This window comes from Zalophus californianus, chromosome 5, assembly GCF_009762305.2.
Source record: "Zalophus californianus isolate mZalCal1 chromosome 5, mZalCal1.pri.v2, whole genome shotgun sequence".
NCBI classification, from domain to species: domain Eukaryota; kingdom Metazoa; phylum Chordata; class Mammalia; order Carnivora; family Otariidae; genus Zalophus; species Zalophus californianus.
Window position 1 is genome coordinate 112,814,005 of NC_045599.1, and position 16,142 is coordinate 112,830,146.

At 49.0% G+C, this 16,142-nt stretch overlaps 1 protein-coding gene and 1 long non-coding RNA gene across 3 annotated transcripts in view; one reads left to right on the top strand and one right to left on the bottom strand.

Annotated features, from left to right (window-relative positions):
• The window catches only part of ARHGEF37 (Rho guanine nucleotide exchange factor 37), an 88,090-nt gene that overhangs the window by 8,787 nt on the left and 63,161 nt on the right, over nucleotides 1–16,142 (bottom strand). The window contains exon 15 of one of the 2 annotated variants that reach the window (XR_004820074.1): nucleotides 11,898–12,275. The exons of the other annotated variant lie outside the window; for it this stretch is intronic. The gene's annotated coding sequence lies outside the window, so the exon portion shown is untranslated. Of the gene's footprint in view, nucleotides 1–11,897; nucleotides 12,276–16,142 lie in introns of those variants that run through there. 2 annotated transcript variants of the gene reach the window in all.
• LOC113928843 lies at nucleotides 12,446–13,524 on the top strand. The gene is made up of 3 exons (XR_003521980.1): nucleotides 12,446–12,514; nucleotides 12,953–13,143; nucleotides 13,425–13,524. It is a non-coding gene; the product is annotated as an uncharacterized LOC113928843 (long non-coding RNA).

Genomic DNA, 16,142 nt, shown 5'->3' on the forward strand with positions numbered 1-16,142 from the left:
TGGAAATACCTTGGTGAACAAGACCCACGGAGTTCCTGCCCTCCCAGAGCTTCCATTCTCATCAGAGAGAGAGCAACTCACCGCAAAATGATTCTGTCACGTATTCAACAGCATCTGTGCTGAAGGCTAGTCTACAGAAGTACATGGTGTGGTGAGAACACAGCTGACCAGGCCAGCCTCCCTGAAGAAGGGGATGAAGCCGTGACCTGCAGGTGAGCAGGACTCGGCCAGGTTCAGCGGGGAGGGAAGCGCATGCGAGGCAGAGGGAATGGCGTCTGCAAAGTTCAGGATGGCTCATGTGTATTGCGGGGATTGGCGGTGCTGGGGTCACAGCAGTGGACAAGACATGATGACCGGTCTCCAAGGAAATGTTTTGGGGGCTTTCGCCACTGGCTTCGTGGCCTCCTTTCCCCTCTCCCTGCATGGGAAACAGAAGACTCCCTGGAAGGCTCAGGGCAGGGGATGGAAACCCACCAGACCCGCGCTCCTATCAGCTCACTATGTGTGTGAAAATGGGCCACAGCTTAGTCTCTCTGTGTCTCACTTTTTCCCACCTGTCGAATGGGTATGAAATGACAACACATGAGGGTTTTATGAGGTAATGCACACAAAGCCATGATCACAATGCATGGCACTTCAGCGGTGTTGGCTCACGGTAGCTTGTGTTGTTAATATTATTAGAGGCACCAGGGTGCCTGACCCTGGAGGTGCAGTCTCTCTATAGCTAAATATGGAGTTCCCATGGATCCAGGGAGGGTCTTCCAGCCTCAGGAGTCCTGTGGGCAAAAATCCAGGCAATGACTCTGTTGGAATGACATTCCTTGAATACATCAAGCTCGTTTGGGGAGTGGACTTAGATTTGTCAGTGACACAGGCTGGAGGGTAGAGGACAGCTAAGACCCATCGAGGTTCCTTAGATGACAGATCGGTGCTGCTGCTGGTTGACCTCAGCCCACTCCCCTCCCTGCGTCCTGCCCCAAAGCAGGACTCCCATCCAAAGGATTCCAACCATGCCGTCAGTAATGAGAACCCCACAAAGTCCTCTCTGGGCTGAGGAGTCACGGGTTTTGCCTTCCCAGAAAAGCACCTTTGCTTCAGTGGGAGTATGCCTTTGGACTGATAAAGACTCGCCCTGTCCAGTTATGGGTAGGAATATTGCAAGGGGGTGAAGCTATTTTTTGCCACATGTTCTATCTCTCCGGCAGGCACAGGGACATTGCTTGGGATCAAATAGCCCCAGCCATAGAAGGTCATGGAGCTGAAGGCTAGAAGGCCTGGCTCTCAAAGGGCCAGCCTGGGGGTGGGCGGGATTATTGGCATCATCAGATGGGGGTCTTAGGACCTTTAGCTGTCATCCCTTCCAGCCCCTGGCCCAGCCCCAACCCACTGTCCACAGGACTCCTGTTGAACCTATTCCCTGGGCCCAGAGTCCGGTGGCAACTGTTTATTTTTAGCCTATGATTTCCCCAAGAATGCGGGTGGGCCTCTCTGAAGCAGGGGGAGGGAGGAAGGAGGAGGGAGAGGAACTTCAGGGCCTGGAGGGCCAGGGAGGACACAGCCCAGCCCAGGCCCTTAACCCAGCCCTGTGACAGCCTCCTATAGGGACAGGGCCAAGTCCTCTCCTCTCTTGGGCCAGCACATCTCAGGACCAGCTTGGCCCCATGTCCCTGTGTTCCCCTTTTCTTCTTTCCTGAGGACCCTAGAGACCCTCTGTTTTTCTAGCCGCCCCCACACTCTTGGTCCTTTGGGGTCCTCACAACCACCGTGGGTGTGGAACAGGACTCATCAACATCCTCCCCTTCTTCCTGCCTCTAAGGAGCTGCCTCAGGCTCCTCTCCTGGGCCTGCCTGGCACAGAGTAGGTGCTTAGTAAATACGTACAGACGGAAGGATAGCTCTCACTGCTCTTTCCCATAGGCAAGAGGCCTGAATAATGTAAGAACTAAGAAAAGGGGAAGTTATAGTGGTTTAGAAACTTACAAAACCCTTAAGTCATTGTCCCGGGTTGCTACTTCCTGTCTCTTTTCTGAGAAGTTCCCTGGTATCTCTGGGCCTCAACTTTGCCTCTGTGATCAGGGGAAAGGCACCCACCCCTTCTTTTTTGATTCTACCTTCAGGCTTCCCTTGACCTTTCTTTCCCAGATACCCAGGCCCTGCCCCACAGAAAGTCTGGCAAAAGGGAAACCATCTGGCTGAGCTGGCTCCAACCTGGTCCCACCACATACTTGCCTGGGACCCAGGGCAAGTGCTCTGCACCCTGTAAGAGGTTGTCCAGCCGTCAGTGGGCTTGTTGGCATGACTTGCCGGTCTGGAAGTCAAACGGCTGGCACATAGTAGGTGCTTAATAATTGTTGTTTTATTATCATTAAAGAAATGGTGTGGAAAACCAAGCCTTCTTTTCTAACATCTTCTTTCATGCTATACCTGATCATTCTTATATTGATAGGATGCTTTAATATTTTATAAAGCACTTTCACATCCATTAGCTCATCTGACCCCCACACAACCCCCTTAGAAGGGCCAAGTCATTATTAGATGATTATTATTCCCATTATACAGATAAGGATACTCATGCTCCAGAAAAACACAGATGGGTCTTGTTTGCCATTGTGTGTCAGCGCCTGACACAGGGCCTGGCACTGCGCAGGTACTCAAAACAAAACAAAGCAGGGCACCTGGGTGGCTCAGTCGTTAAGCGTCTGCCTTCAGCTCAGGTCATGATCCCAGGGTCCTGGGATCAAGTCCCACATCGGGCTCCCTGCTCCGCGGAGAGCCTGCTTCTCCCTCTGCCACTCCCCCTGCTTGTGTTCCTGCTCTCACTATCTCTCTCTGTCAAATAAATAAATAAAATCTTTAAAAACAAAACAAAACAAAACAAAGCAAAGCAAAACACTTTTGAAGGAATGGCCTAGACAGTGTAATCCTATGCAGGATGCCACTTACTGGTTCCTCACCTGTAGAGTGGGGATTGATGTTGTAGCCTATACACAGGAAATTCAAATTCTAGAATTCATTTTCACAGTAAGGCTGGGTCTTCCGAACAGGCAGAAAGGGAGGGAGGCATGTGTACCAAGCCTTTTCCCCTTTTCTGAGAGGAGAGACCAGCTAGTCGTTTCTGGAGAATAACTAGGAAGTACCTCTAACAGGGGCATGGGTAGAGCTCATTCTTAGAAGATCCCAGACCAGATCCTCAATATCCTCACATCCTGGGACTTTGGTTTCTCCTGGTTTGCCCAGCTGGAAGCTGAATTTTAGAGAGGAGACAGGCCTGCGTGTGGGGGTAGTCGTGGGAAAGAAATCCCAGAGGAAGTGGGAAGTCTTCCGGTGTAGAAATTACAATTTCCTCTACTATTGACACCATGGGGAAAACATTCTGCTGCATTTGGAAGAGATGGGGTGGGATGGACGAAAATGAAAGGGGAAACCAAAATACGTACCATCCCTTTTTAGGTCAAAAATCATTTTGTTAATTTAGGGACATAAAAATGTATTATGTATAAGCTGATTTCACCACAAGTAATCACAATCAGCATATTGCATTTCAAAGTATAATCCTTGTTGTCAGGCAATAATTATAAATCTGTGATTTACTTTTAATTCATTGGGATTTTTAAAAAAAATGGAGCTATAGCTGCTAAGTTCCCGGGAATCTCTTTAGCTCGTCTGCTGAGCAGAAGCAGAAGTCACCCGCACTTGACTTCCAGAAAGCCTTGAATGTTGTGGGAGCTTGGGGTTTATAAAGAGACACCACACATCTTTTAAGAAAGTTGCCAAGACTGTGTAGGAGGAAAAACTCCGACTCACTGATGACAACATTTGTCCCTTGAAACTTAGTTCATCATTGTAAGTGTAGGTTTTATTTTCTAGTGAATGTAAATCATGTTTTTTTCTTTTCCTCAGAATAATTTACAGTGCTTTTGGGTTCTTGGAACTGGGCTCACTCTATCCCAGAAAGGGAAAACTGGGGAACTGATTATTAAAGCTGACATGTATTGAGCATCTACTATATGGGAGCTAGTCACTGTTCTCATGGCTTCACACTCATTCATTTAATCCCAATAACAGCTCCATGTTATAGGTATCATTATTATCCCCATTTCACAGATGAGAAAACCAAAGTTTAAGGAAGCAGGGTGACTTGTCTAAGTAAGGTCCCATGGCCACCAAGTGGCAGAACCAGGATTTGAATGTAGCTTGAGAGCAAAGCGGTTCGTTATGAAAATTAGGCTCGAGACAGCCCGCATTTAGTCAAGTTGCCTTCTCCAGGTGAAACAGGGCAAACTCCCCCTCTCCAGCCCCATCATCCCATGGAACCACTCAGAACTCGCTTCTTCCCAGATCCCGCCACAACCCGAACACTTTTGTGACTTGGGTGGTTGATAAAAGCACACCAATGCTCCTAAAACATTGCTTTAGATTCTGAACCCAGAGCAACTGTAAACTCTTTAAATTTTCATTTTATTTATTTTGATTTTTTAAAAGTTTATTTATGTATTTTTAGTAATCTCTACACTCATGGTGGGGCTCAAACGCAAGAATTGCATGCTCTACCGAGTCAGCCAGGTGCCCCTAAATTTTCATTTTAAAAGAATTCTTTTTTTCAATCCCTTTTATAGATGATGTCACTGGGGTAAGAAACGACCAAGTCCTAATCCCTTCCCAGCTCTGTATTTCTCGGGATGCTCTAACTAGTCTGTGTGGGATCTTGTGAAGAAGCAGCAAAAGATCACGTTTCTGACCCCTCCCATTTACTTTGACACTGACTCATGGAGTGCTAGACCCTGAAAGGGGCCAGGCACTCGGGGAGAACAAGGCTCTGTCCTCCTTCCGCTCACCTCCCAGTGGGTGACAAGAATGACCCAGGAAACGCAGAGAAGAATTCAATTATGGGGACTGGGTAAGTGTTCGGAGGGAAAGCCCACTTTCTGGTCTGGAAAGGCCAGCGGCCCGTCCAGCTGCTCGCCACTGGGGCTCAGGGAGTGGGCAGGAGCACGCCCAGGATCACCAAGACTGAAAGTCCGTAAGAGGAAGCCCCCAGGCCAGGGGCACGGAGTGCTGAATCTTGCAACCGTGGCGATTCCCCAGCCGCAGAGGGGCCGCTTCCCCTTGCTGCCCCATGCCCAGGTCAGCCTGCCCTCGGTGCCTGGGAACTGCACTGAGCTTGACGTTCAGAGCTTCCCTGTAGCTTGGCTTGATTTTTGACATGACTTTGGGAGTGCAAAATCTACCTGGGAGTTCTGGGGCAACTTATCTTGAATATTGGATCTTCGGGGAGATTTGTTTTTCAGGAGCAACATTTCTTCGAGGAGTCTAAGTGCCTGGAATAAAATGCCACTCGTCTCCACCGCCACAGGCCTCTACTCCCACCTGCACCTGCACAGCCACCCCTAGCAGGAGGCTCCTCGGAGTAGCGGGATCTGGGCAGGGACCACTTCCTCCTGTGAGCCTGACGCCAGGACTGTCCCAAGAGCCATCCCTCGCTGGCTGTACCGTAGAGTCCCAAAGCTGGCTTCCCGGCCACGATGTCAACCAGTCCTCACGGCAGCCGGGAAGAAGGCAGAGGTTGTCACCTCCACTTTGAGAGGCAGAGCGGGTCATTTGCTGAGCGGGACTTAGACATAACTGCGTGACTGCAAACCTAGGGCTCCCTTTGCCATCACAGGGTTTCCCACACCCCATCTTTCAAGTCCTCCGTCTGACTTCTGCCAGATCCCTATGCCACCCAAACCATCAGTAGTATACTTTTTTTTTTTTTTAGATTTTATTTATTTAGTTGAGAGAGAGAGAGAGAATGAGAGAGAGAGCATGAGAGCAGGGAGGGCCACAGGGAGAAGAAGACTCCCCGCCGAGCAGGGAGCCCAATACGGGACTCGATCCCGGGACTCCAGGATCATGACTTGAGCCAAAGGCAGTCACTCAACCAACTGAGCCACCCAGGCGCCCCCATCAGTAATATGCTTTTAAAGGTGGCCCATCTTTCCCCCCTAAGCTTAAATGCCTCGGCTTAAAAACAAAACTTGATTTCACTGCCCTAATTAGAGATCTGGTTTCACTTACCATAAATGGAAGGCAGCCATAAAAATAAAGGCAAGGAAACGCTATCAAACCCCAGCTAGACACTGTCACCTGCTGAAGGCTCTGAGCCCGAGGCCTGGTCTCTCTGTAAAAAGAGGTGTGAAAGACAGGCTAGCTCCCAACTGAGGCTTTCTCCTTGAAGGACTGAAGCAGGACTGAGAAAGTGATGCACCCCACCTCTCTTGGAGGCAGCAGCCCCCCAGTGGGGCTTATTTTGCTCTTGGGGAGATGTGTGTGCAGAGCAGAGCCTTTACCCTTGGCCACCCTCAGGTCAGTTCCCCCAAGCACCACCCCGCGGCCACCCCCATCTGTCTCAGAGGTCATCCTTTGCAGGGCCCCCGGTCTCTGCCTCCTTAGGGTGAGGTCCCATCCTCCGTCACTGCCCACTCATACCCTAGCACGAGGTCACTCCTCTCACCCCCCTGCTGCCTTAGCCAGGTAACCCCCATACCCCGAGCTCCACGTTATCACTGCAGCCCCTCCTGAGTGCTCCCTCTGCTTCCCATTTGGCCCCCCTCAATCTATCCTCCACACCCAGGTGCCTTCTAAAGCCCAGATCCCATCCTGCCGCTTCAGAGCTGTAAACCCCTCCCTGTCCCGCACAGCCCTCAGGATCCTGGCCCTCCTCCCTCCAGGGCCCCCCACAGCCCTGCCTGCTCCCACATCTCCCAGCCTCCCTCCTCACTGCTGCCAGCTCCAGCCCTAGGGTCTTGCCATGTTGGACTGCTTCATTTCCTTACCCGGCTCTCCTTGGCTTTGCAATTTCATAAACAATGTTCCCTCTGCTTGAAGCAGTGCTTCTCACCATCACCCACACGTTCTTCCTGTCTCTGCGTAAATGTCACTCTCTCTGGGCGTTCTCTCCTAGTCTCCCTTGAGGCAGCACCCTGCCCCCCACCCCGACCCCAGGCCCTGATGGCCCTATGTTTCTCCCATTCCTCACACTCGGTTGGAATTATCCGTGTCCGTTTGCCATTGCGGTGCAGGGCCTAGCATAGGACTGGAACTGCGCAGAGCTGCACAAACACTTGTTGATTGAATGGAGGGTTATTGATTCCCTGCATGTAGCAATCCTCGTTTCCACTTTCCACCTGCTCTGCCCTGTCTTCATCTAGCTAAATTCGGCTTCTCCCAGCCTTGATGTTCTAGGTCAGTTCCCACCTCTTCCAGGAAGTCCTCCCTGATCGCTCTAGCCAGACAGAACTCCCTTCCTTTGAACCCCTACAACATCTGTGTCATTGTTGAATGAACGAATGGCACATATTATAAATGGAACTGAGTGAGAAAACAATGTCATTCAAAGCTCAAGCTCACTGTTGTGACTTCTGTTTTTCTAAGAAGGAAAGTCTAATTAATTCCTATCAGTGGAAAAATAAATCTTTAAACTGTTTACTTCTTTGGAGAGGCTGGTGGGAGAAGAGACAACAGGCTGAAATCACACAGCTTTTCTTCTGTTTTCTTCTTTGCAGTAAAGGTGAGATCCAAAGAAGAAGGCCTCTTTCAATAAAGTACTTAGTTTGGAGGGAACAGATATTAGCTACACGTGGTATAAAATCCAAAAGGCAGATGGTATGTGTCCTTGGCACACCACATTAATGAAACTTTGAATGTGCAAGGAGGTAGATATGAGTGAGAGTGGAGAATCCATCGCTCCAAATGAAACAGTGAGGGAAACTGTATTCCTGGGGGAGCCCCCGGGGGTAGAAAAGTGGACTCTAAGAGCAAAGGGGCCAAGCACTCAAATGGAGTTCCAAGGTCCATGAAGGCGGTGTCCAGAGAGGAGATCTTAGGCTGGGTGGCTAAGGGCCTCTAGGCCCAGAGCCAGCCAGGATCTGCATTACTGTTGCTTTGCCTTACTGACCACACCAAGGCATCGGTAGAGTTGGCTGCACCCAACCCCTGGAGGGAGAGTTTTGGGGGCAAACAAGGAAAGATAGCTTTAATTACCTGGAATCAAAGCAGCCTCAGAAAGAGCAGGAACCGGGTGCCTGGGTGGCTCAGTCGGTTAAGCAACTGCCTTCAGCTCAGGTCATGATCCCGGGGTCCTGGGATCAGGTTCCGCAGTGGGCTTCTTGCTCAGCGGGGAGCCTGCTTCTCCCCTGCCTGCCGTTCCCCCTGCTTGTGCTTGTTCTCTGTCTCTGTGTGTGTGTGTGTGTGTGTGTGTGTCAGATAAATAAGTAAAATCTTAAAAAAAAAAAAAAAGCAGGAACCCAGGGCCTGGGGACACAGGGAGGACAGAGGCCCCTGGGAACCTGTGGAGACCCAGAGAGGGCATCATACTTCCCATAGAGGAGGGCTAGGACTCTAGCTAATTTTATTTAACCTCAAAGGACATATGACCTCAGCTAATATTAGAATTACGAGGAAACTTGCTTTATATTATCTTTCTTGTTTATTAACACTCTGCATCCTTGACTATAGGCTGTCTGAGGCCAGGGACTGGCTCTCATTCATTCTGTTCCATCCCCCACTCCCCTGCCAGTAACAGTGAGCTCAGCACTGAATCCATTTTGGGGGCAGCTCATGACATCATCACTGAGAGAGGATTATGACTGAATAATTCATATCTACCTCCAACACACTTACATGCACGCGCGCGCGCGCACACACACACACACACACACACACACACACACACATCCCACTTGGAAACAGCTAGGGAAGGGCAAAGGCACTCTCTGGGCTGCCAGGAGTCCTGGGCCCTAATCTGGCCCCCACTACCAGTGTGTTGCTTGAAGCAACCTTGGGGAAAAGCCCTTGACTAACTCAGCTTTTGTTTCCCACACCCTTCAATCAACAACTTAAGGAACCACAAAGCAATCTTTATGGCTGTCATTCTAGCTGGATTGTAGAAAGTACAAATGAGGCCGTTTCTAAATAATTCCCAAAGTGTTCAGATATGAAGGTTGTAATGGGCAGAGACTGGCAACGGCCGGGGAGCCGGGCAAAGCAAGATTGCCAGAGGCCTTTGTAACTGTTTACTGCAGCTATAGGTCTGGAACCAGCTCCAAGTCAAATACACGTACAAAGAGGAGGCTCGAACCCCACCTCACGGGGCAGGCCTGGCCGTCTTGCTGCCTCCACTGGAGAGATAAGGAAGCAAAGACAGAGAGGTCAATATAGTCATGTGAACATCAATAGGTTAGTCAAGAATTAACCCCATTAGGCCAATACCTAATTCCTGCCAAACTGAGGTTTTCATACCTTCCAGAAGAAAACAGTTCTCCACATAATGCCACCATTATGGGACTGTTGGGGCTTATGGTCAGACCAGGTACTCATCAGCTTGGTACTCGGGATTCTTGACATCGTTCAGTTTAAATTTTTGGTTTTAATTATTTGAGTGAATCAGAATGCTCTTGGCAAGTACAGGTGTGGCATTTTGCTGAGCCCAAATTTAAATCGCAGCACCGGGAGCCTGGTGTACTGGAAATATTAGCAGCCAGTAAGTCAGTCCAGCCTGCTGCCCAGCGGCTACGTTTCAACATTACTTTGTTGTTGTCACTTATCAGGTATCCTAAAATTCTCAGGAGGTAATGTAAAAAACACCCCCCAAAACAACAACAACAACAACAACAACAAAGAAATCTTTGACTTCTATAAAATATGTTTCCTTGGGCGCCTAGATGGCTCAGTCAGTTAAGTGTCTGCCTTCGGCTCAGGTCATGATCTCAGGGTCCTGGGATCAGCCCCAGGATGGGCTCCCTGCTCAGTGCGGAGTCTGCTTCTCCCTCTCCCTCTGCCCCTCCTCCCCACTTGTGTGCTCTCTCTCTCACTCTCTCTCTATATCAAATAAATAAATAAAATATTTTAAAAATATATGGTTCCTTGAAAAATAAGCCAACTTGTGTTGGTGATAGAAGGGAAGAGGAAGAGAAGTGTAAGTTCATGTTGGTCCTTAAGCCAGGAAAGAGAAATTGTGGATAAACTGCAGAGTGGAAGATTGGATCCAGGGGGGGCTCAGATCCTAAAAGTGGCAAAGTTCACCTTTTTCTTTAAATGGTAACTTTAAAAAACAATTCATAAAACCACTTCAAGAAATCACCAGCAACCACAATGACAACAACAAAAAACAACTCTTTGGTAAGCAAGAGAAGAAACCTAGAGAATCCGAAAAAAGCATTTGAAGTGTAGTTGTAACCCTTAATGGAAATGGGGAATGATGCAAATACCTGAGCAAAAATCACCATACGTACAAAGTTAGGGCTTGAAAAGGTCTCCAGCTGTTAGTCTGCGGGAGACTGGAGGCACCGCTGGGAGGTGGGGCCTCACCCCATCAACTTGCTCACCCTTCAATTTGACCCCCACTTCCAGCCCAGCTCAATGGAGATGTCATGGTGGCATGCCATCTAGTGGTCAAAATGATTACTGCAATAACTGCCTGAGCTTTTTCTGTTGATTTCATTACGCCTTCATTTTTTTAAGGTTTTTTTTTTTTTTTAAGATTTATTTATTTATTTTTTTAAGTATCTCTACACCCAATGTAGGGCTTGAACTCACAGCCCTGAGACCAAGAATCGCATGCTCTACCGACCCAGCCAGCCAGGCACCCCACACCTTCATTCACTTATTTATTCATTTAATGCATTGTTGTGTGTCTGATGCTGAGAATATGATAGAAAAAAATATAGATATAGCCTTTTCTTCAGGAACCTCATAATCTAGTGGAGGGGATGACACATAAAATACAATACGAGGGTAGGATCATGACATACCATAGGGAGCCAACAGAGCAATGTCAAGGGGACACCTAAGGCTAGATTTGGTGGTCAGAGAAGACTTCCCAGAGGAAGTGCAACCAATTTTGAGACCTGAAGGATGAGTAGAAGCTTGTTAAGCAAAAGAGAGGAAGGGAAGAGACAGCCTTCCAGGTGGAGGGAACAGCGTGCCTAAAGGCTGGGTGTCAAGAGTACACAACCAGCTCATACTAGGCTTTAAGCTTTGTTAAGAACTTTGAATGTCACCCCTAAGAGCCGTGAGAGCCGTTTCTTTTTGGAGAAAAATTAAGAAAGTCCATAGACTTCTGTAGTTTTTTGTTTTCCTCCTGGGCATAAGTGGCTCATCCCACATGCCCTTGATCTCTCTTTTCCTTCTGTCAGCAATGTTTGTCTTGCATTGTAAGCATTCCTAAGCTAGGGCAGAGCTTTAGCTCTGGCAAGAAGAGGTCTGGCAATGCCAAACTTCTTTCTAGGGCCAAAGTCCTCGATGGGGAGATGGGAGCTACTCTCAGGGTGAAGTCCTGGGTTCCTCGTGCCTCAGCATCCTCCGGGGCATTTGTTAAAGAGGCATTCTCCAGACCCCATCCCAGGCCTTCGCTGTCCTCATTCAGAGTAGGGTGGACCTGGAACGGGCACCAGTGTCCCAGGCGACCCTGCTTTCACTCAGGCTGGAAGTACAGGTGCAATGGTCAAGAGCGCAGGCTCTAGGGTCAGCTCCTTCCACCATTCAGTCCCAGGCCTGCCTCACCCGCATGTGGTTCAGCTGTTTGACCTTAGGTCAGTTCCTTCATCTCCCTAAGCCACTGCTTCCTCTTTTGAAAAAGGAGAATAGTAGGGGCGCCTGATCTTGGGGTCGTGAGTTCGAACCCCCCATTGGGTGTAGAGATGACTAAAGAAAATAAAAAACCTACCCGTGAGGGTTATTGAGAGGAGTAGCTGAGGTTATGCATGCAAGGTACTTGGCACGAGTCTGGCATGCAGGAAGTGCTCAGAAAAATCTAAAGAACAAAAACAGTCACATCCTGGATCCCATTTCAGTCATGAATGGGCATGGGGGTTAAGGGCAGAAGGCCTGGGTAATTGGGGGCTGGGATCTAGCATCACGCACACCCAGAGGAGTGCGCTGGTGCCAGGGAAAGGGAAGAGGTCTCGGGGCGCTGACATGTGACCCTGAGAGGAGACTGAGCCAGTGGGCCAGGTGAGCGCGGAGAATCTGACAGGCATCTTGGCTCTGCCAACTCTGGGTAGCAGTCGCGATTCTCACCACCACAAACCAGCCGTGGCGAAAAAAGGAATTTGTGCTTCATGTAATTGAAAAGGCTGGAAGGTGGATGAATCCAGTTTCAATAATGTCATCAACCTGTCTCCGGTTCCCCGCTCGACCTTCTTCTGTCTTAGCTTTGTTCTCAAGCACGCTTGCTCTTGTTGTGGAGAAAAGTCACCCAGCAGCTCAGCTCCCAGTACAGCTGGGCAGGCAGCGACTCTAGAGGGGGTGGGGGGAGGGAGGAAGAGAGAAAGAGAGTTCTCGCCTGTGGCACCCCGAGGCCAGGCCCGGATCACGCGCCCACCAATGAACCAATCAGCGGGCCCAGGGAAATGCGATGTTCTGATTGGCCAGGCCCGTGTCACGTGTCCCCTCTGGTTTCCAAACGGCTGGGCCGCGCGGAAGGAGTTCCCTGAGTGGGGTAGGGGGCTCGCTCCTGGAAGAAGGCATGAGGCCAGGTACAAGAAATGTCCTCAGTCTGCCCGTGCAAGACATCCCTGTGGCCAGCTGTCCCTGGAGCCATGTATCTGGGCACCTGAGCCTCCATGCCATTGAGCCGAAGCCACCACAGGCTTGGTCCCTGGACGGCAGGCAGGAGGAGTCTCTCCTTTCGCCGATGGTGCTCGCTGCTGAAAAGGCACTTCTAGGGAGCAGCAGGCGCAGCTGGCTCGCACAAGCCCCCAGCTGGATTTCTCTAGTGTCCTTCAAGAGAGGTTGTAAAGGACAAAAAGTAGGGGCAACCTTATGGGGGGGGTGAGAGATGCTAAAATGCCCCCAGCTCTCCTGAAGGCTAGGACTCCTCAACCCGCGTGCTGAAGATGATGGGAAGCTGAGGCCTTGGGCTAGGGCGGCATCCCTGCTCAGCCACTCTTGCCCTTCCCCCTCCCTCCTTCTAGGTCCACCTTCGGAACTAGGCGTTCCTCCTCTGAGTGTACTCCTTCGCTCCAGATACACATGTCTCGGGCCTTTGTATTCACTCAGTAACTAGACTAGCGCCCACAATAGGCCACACCCCCTGCCATGAGCTACAGTGGATCCCCGGGCAGGCATCTCCTACAACCTCGCAGGATGCGCCGATCTAAAAAGTGTGAGTTCTTTATTTTTAATTGTACAAGTTATGCACGAAGTGATTCTCTTTGTAAAATGTTCCAACATTGTATTTGCTACTGAGACCACTTGATGTTCCCAGCCAGGTCCCCCCTGAAAGTACCCTCAGTTGTTCATGTGGCGCATAGCTGTGAAGTATTTTCTGCATATGTACATCCTAATATGTGCACATGCAGAAATGTATAGCTTTTGCTTTGTTGACATCTAAAACGAAATCCAAAAGAGTACACAGTGAAGACTCCTTCTTATTCCATCCCCCAGCTGCTCAATACCCTCCCAGAACAGCCTCCAGGGTCACAGGTTTCCAGTGCTTTCTTCCAGATAAGCTAGGACAGAAGTCAGCAAGCCTTGTCGGTAAAGGGCCGGATCATAAATATTTTAGGCTCTGTGGGCTTATGGTCTCTGTCACAATGAATCAACTCTGCCACTGTACTGAGAATGCAGCCATAGACAATACATAAATGAATGAGCATGGCTGTGTGCCAATAAAACTTTACTTAAGGACATGGAATTGTGAATTTTATTTTTTTTATTTTTAGGGGGGAAGGGTAGAGGGAGAAGCAGACTCCCCACCAAGCAGGGAGCCCGATGTGGGGCTCGATCCCAGGACCCTGGGATCATGACCCGAGCCGAAGGCAGACGCTTAACTGAGTCACCCTGGTCCCCGGAATTGTGAATTTTATATCATTTTCACATGTAATGAAATATTCTTATTCTTCTTTTGATTGCTTTTCAAACATTTAATAAGAATCTAAACACCAGTTTTAGCTCGATGGCTACACAAAGACAGGCAGCAGGCTGGATTTGGCCCTTGGACTGAAGTTTGCCAACCCTGGGCTACACACATAAAAAACAAATACGCCTGAACATTCTTTCCCCTCTTCTTTACATGAGGACAGCACACGACACACATTGTTCTATGCCTTCATTTTCATTCCATACAGAACTTCTCCATTTTTGCCTTTGGCACACTATCACATTTCATTCCATGCTAGTACATTTATCACAGTTTCCTTAGCCAGTCACTCGTCTGTGTGTGTGTCTGTGTTTTGAGCTTTATTGAGACCTAATTCACAAACCATACAATTTATCCATTTTAAGTGTACAATTAAATAGCCTTTAGTGTGTCCGCAGAGCTGTGACATGGCAGTGTAATCAATTTCAGGGCACTGTCATTACCTCACAGTAAACCCACACTCCTTAGCGATCAGCCCCACCCCTCATCGCTCCCCCCAGCCGTAGGCAACTACTAATCTAGTCTCTGTCCCTCTGCCTATTTTGGATATTTCCGTAGAATCACACAATCTGCAGTCTTTGTGACAGGCCTGTTTCAGTTAGCATGAGGTTTTCAAAGTTCATCCCTGCCCTAGCAGGTGTCAGCAGGCGTCACGCCATAGAAGGTGTCATCCCTTCTTCCTGCACGGTGATACTCTGCTGTATGACTGTACCAACATGTCATGTATCCATCGGCTCATGGACATTTGGGTGGTTTCCGCTTTTTGGCTATTGTGAATAATGCTGCTATGAACATCCGTGCACGGGCTGTTGTGTGAACATATGGTTCCATCACTCTTGGTTATACATCTAGGAGTGGAATCTCTGGGTCATATGGTAACTCTATGTTTAACCATTTGAGGTACTGTCAGTATGTTTTCCAAAGTGGCTACACCGTTTTATAGTCCCAGAGGCAATGTATGAGGGTTCTAATTTCTCCACAGCCTTGCCAAACTTTGTCATTATCTGGGGTTTTTTTTTTTTTTTTTCCATTATGGGTGTATAGCAGGATCTCATTGTGGGGCACCTGTGTTTTTAGCCAAATATATTGTTCTGGGATTTAAAAAATTCATTTCTAGAGCTTGGACTTTCCCCCATGTGATTACATGTAGATCTTTATGCTTGTTAAATGCTGCGTATGCCAAGCACAGCTGGAGGCCGGTCCAGCAGATCCTTCTGATGGCTAGCTAGGTTTTGTTTCCAACTTTTTACCAGTACAAACAACAAAGCAATGAACATTCTTGTTGTGCCTCCTAGTGCACAGAGCACACATAGTCTTAGAAGTGGAATTGCTGGGGGGCACCTGGGTGGCTTAGTCGGTTGAGTGTCTGCCTTCGGCTCAGGTCATGATCCCAGGGTCTTGCACCCTGGGATCGAGCCCCATGTTGGGCTCCCCGCTCAGCAGAGAGTCTGCTTCTTCCTCTGCCCCTCCCCCTGCTCATGCTCTCTCTCTCTCAAATAAATAAATAAAATCTTTTAAAAAAAAAAAAGTGGAATTTCCAGATTAAGGAGTATGCACATTTTAAAAATTCTTGAAGATCTTATGAATTACCCTCTGCAAAAGCTCCACCAATTTATACTCCAGTATTCATTTCACTACCGCATGCCAGGCCTGGATATTAACCTTTTCATTGGTGCCAAAAGCCTTTTCCTCCCATTTGCATTTCCTTCATCCAGGATCGGGTTGACTGGGAGCCACATCCCAGCACATGGCTGTCCTCCTTTTTGGTGCTAGGGGGCTGCCCTTTTCGTCTCTGTGTCCTCCAGAGCTGAGAGCAGCAGCTGCTGATAAATGTGAGTGAGGCACTGTGATTTTTGCAGTCTTACATGACTAAAGTGTGTGTGTGTGTGTGTGTGTGTGTGTGTTTTAAAGATTTTATTTATTTGAGAGAGAGAATGAGAGAGAGAGAGAGAGAGAGAGCACATGAGAGGGGGGAGGGTCAGAGGGAGAAGCAGACTCCCTGCTGAGCAGGGAGCCCGATGCGGGACTCGATCTCAGGACTCTAGGATCATGACCTGAGCCAAAGGCAGTCGCTTAACCGAGCCACCCAGGCGCCCCGTGTGTGTGTGTGTGTGTGTGTGTTTTAAGATTGTATTTATTTACTTGAGAGAGACAGAGATAGCGACAGAGAGCGAGAGAGAACATGAGCAGGGAGGAGAGGGAGAAGCAGGCTCCCCACTGAGCAGGGAGCCCGACGCGGGGCT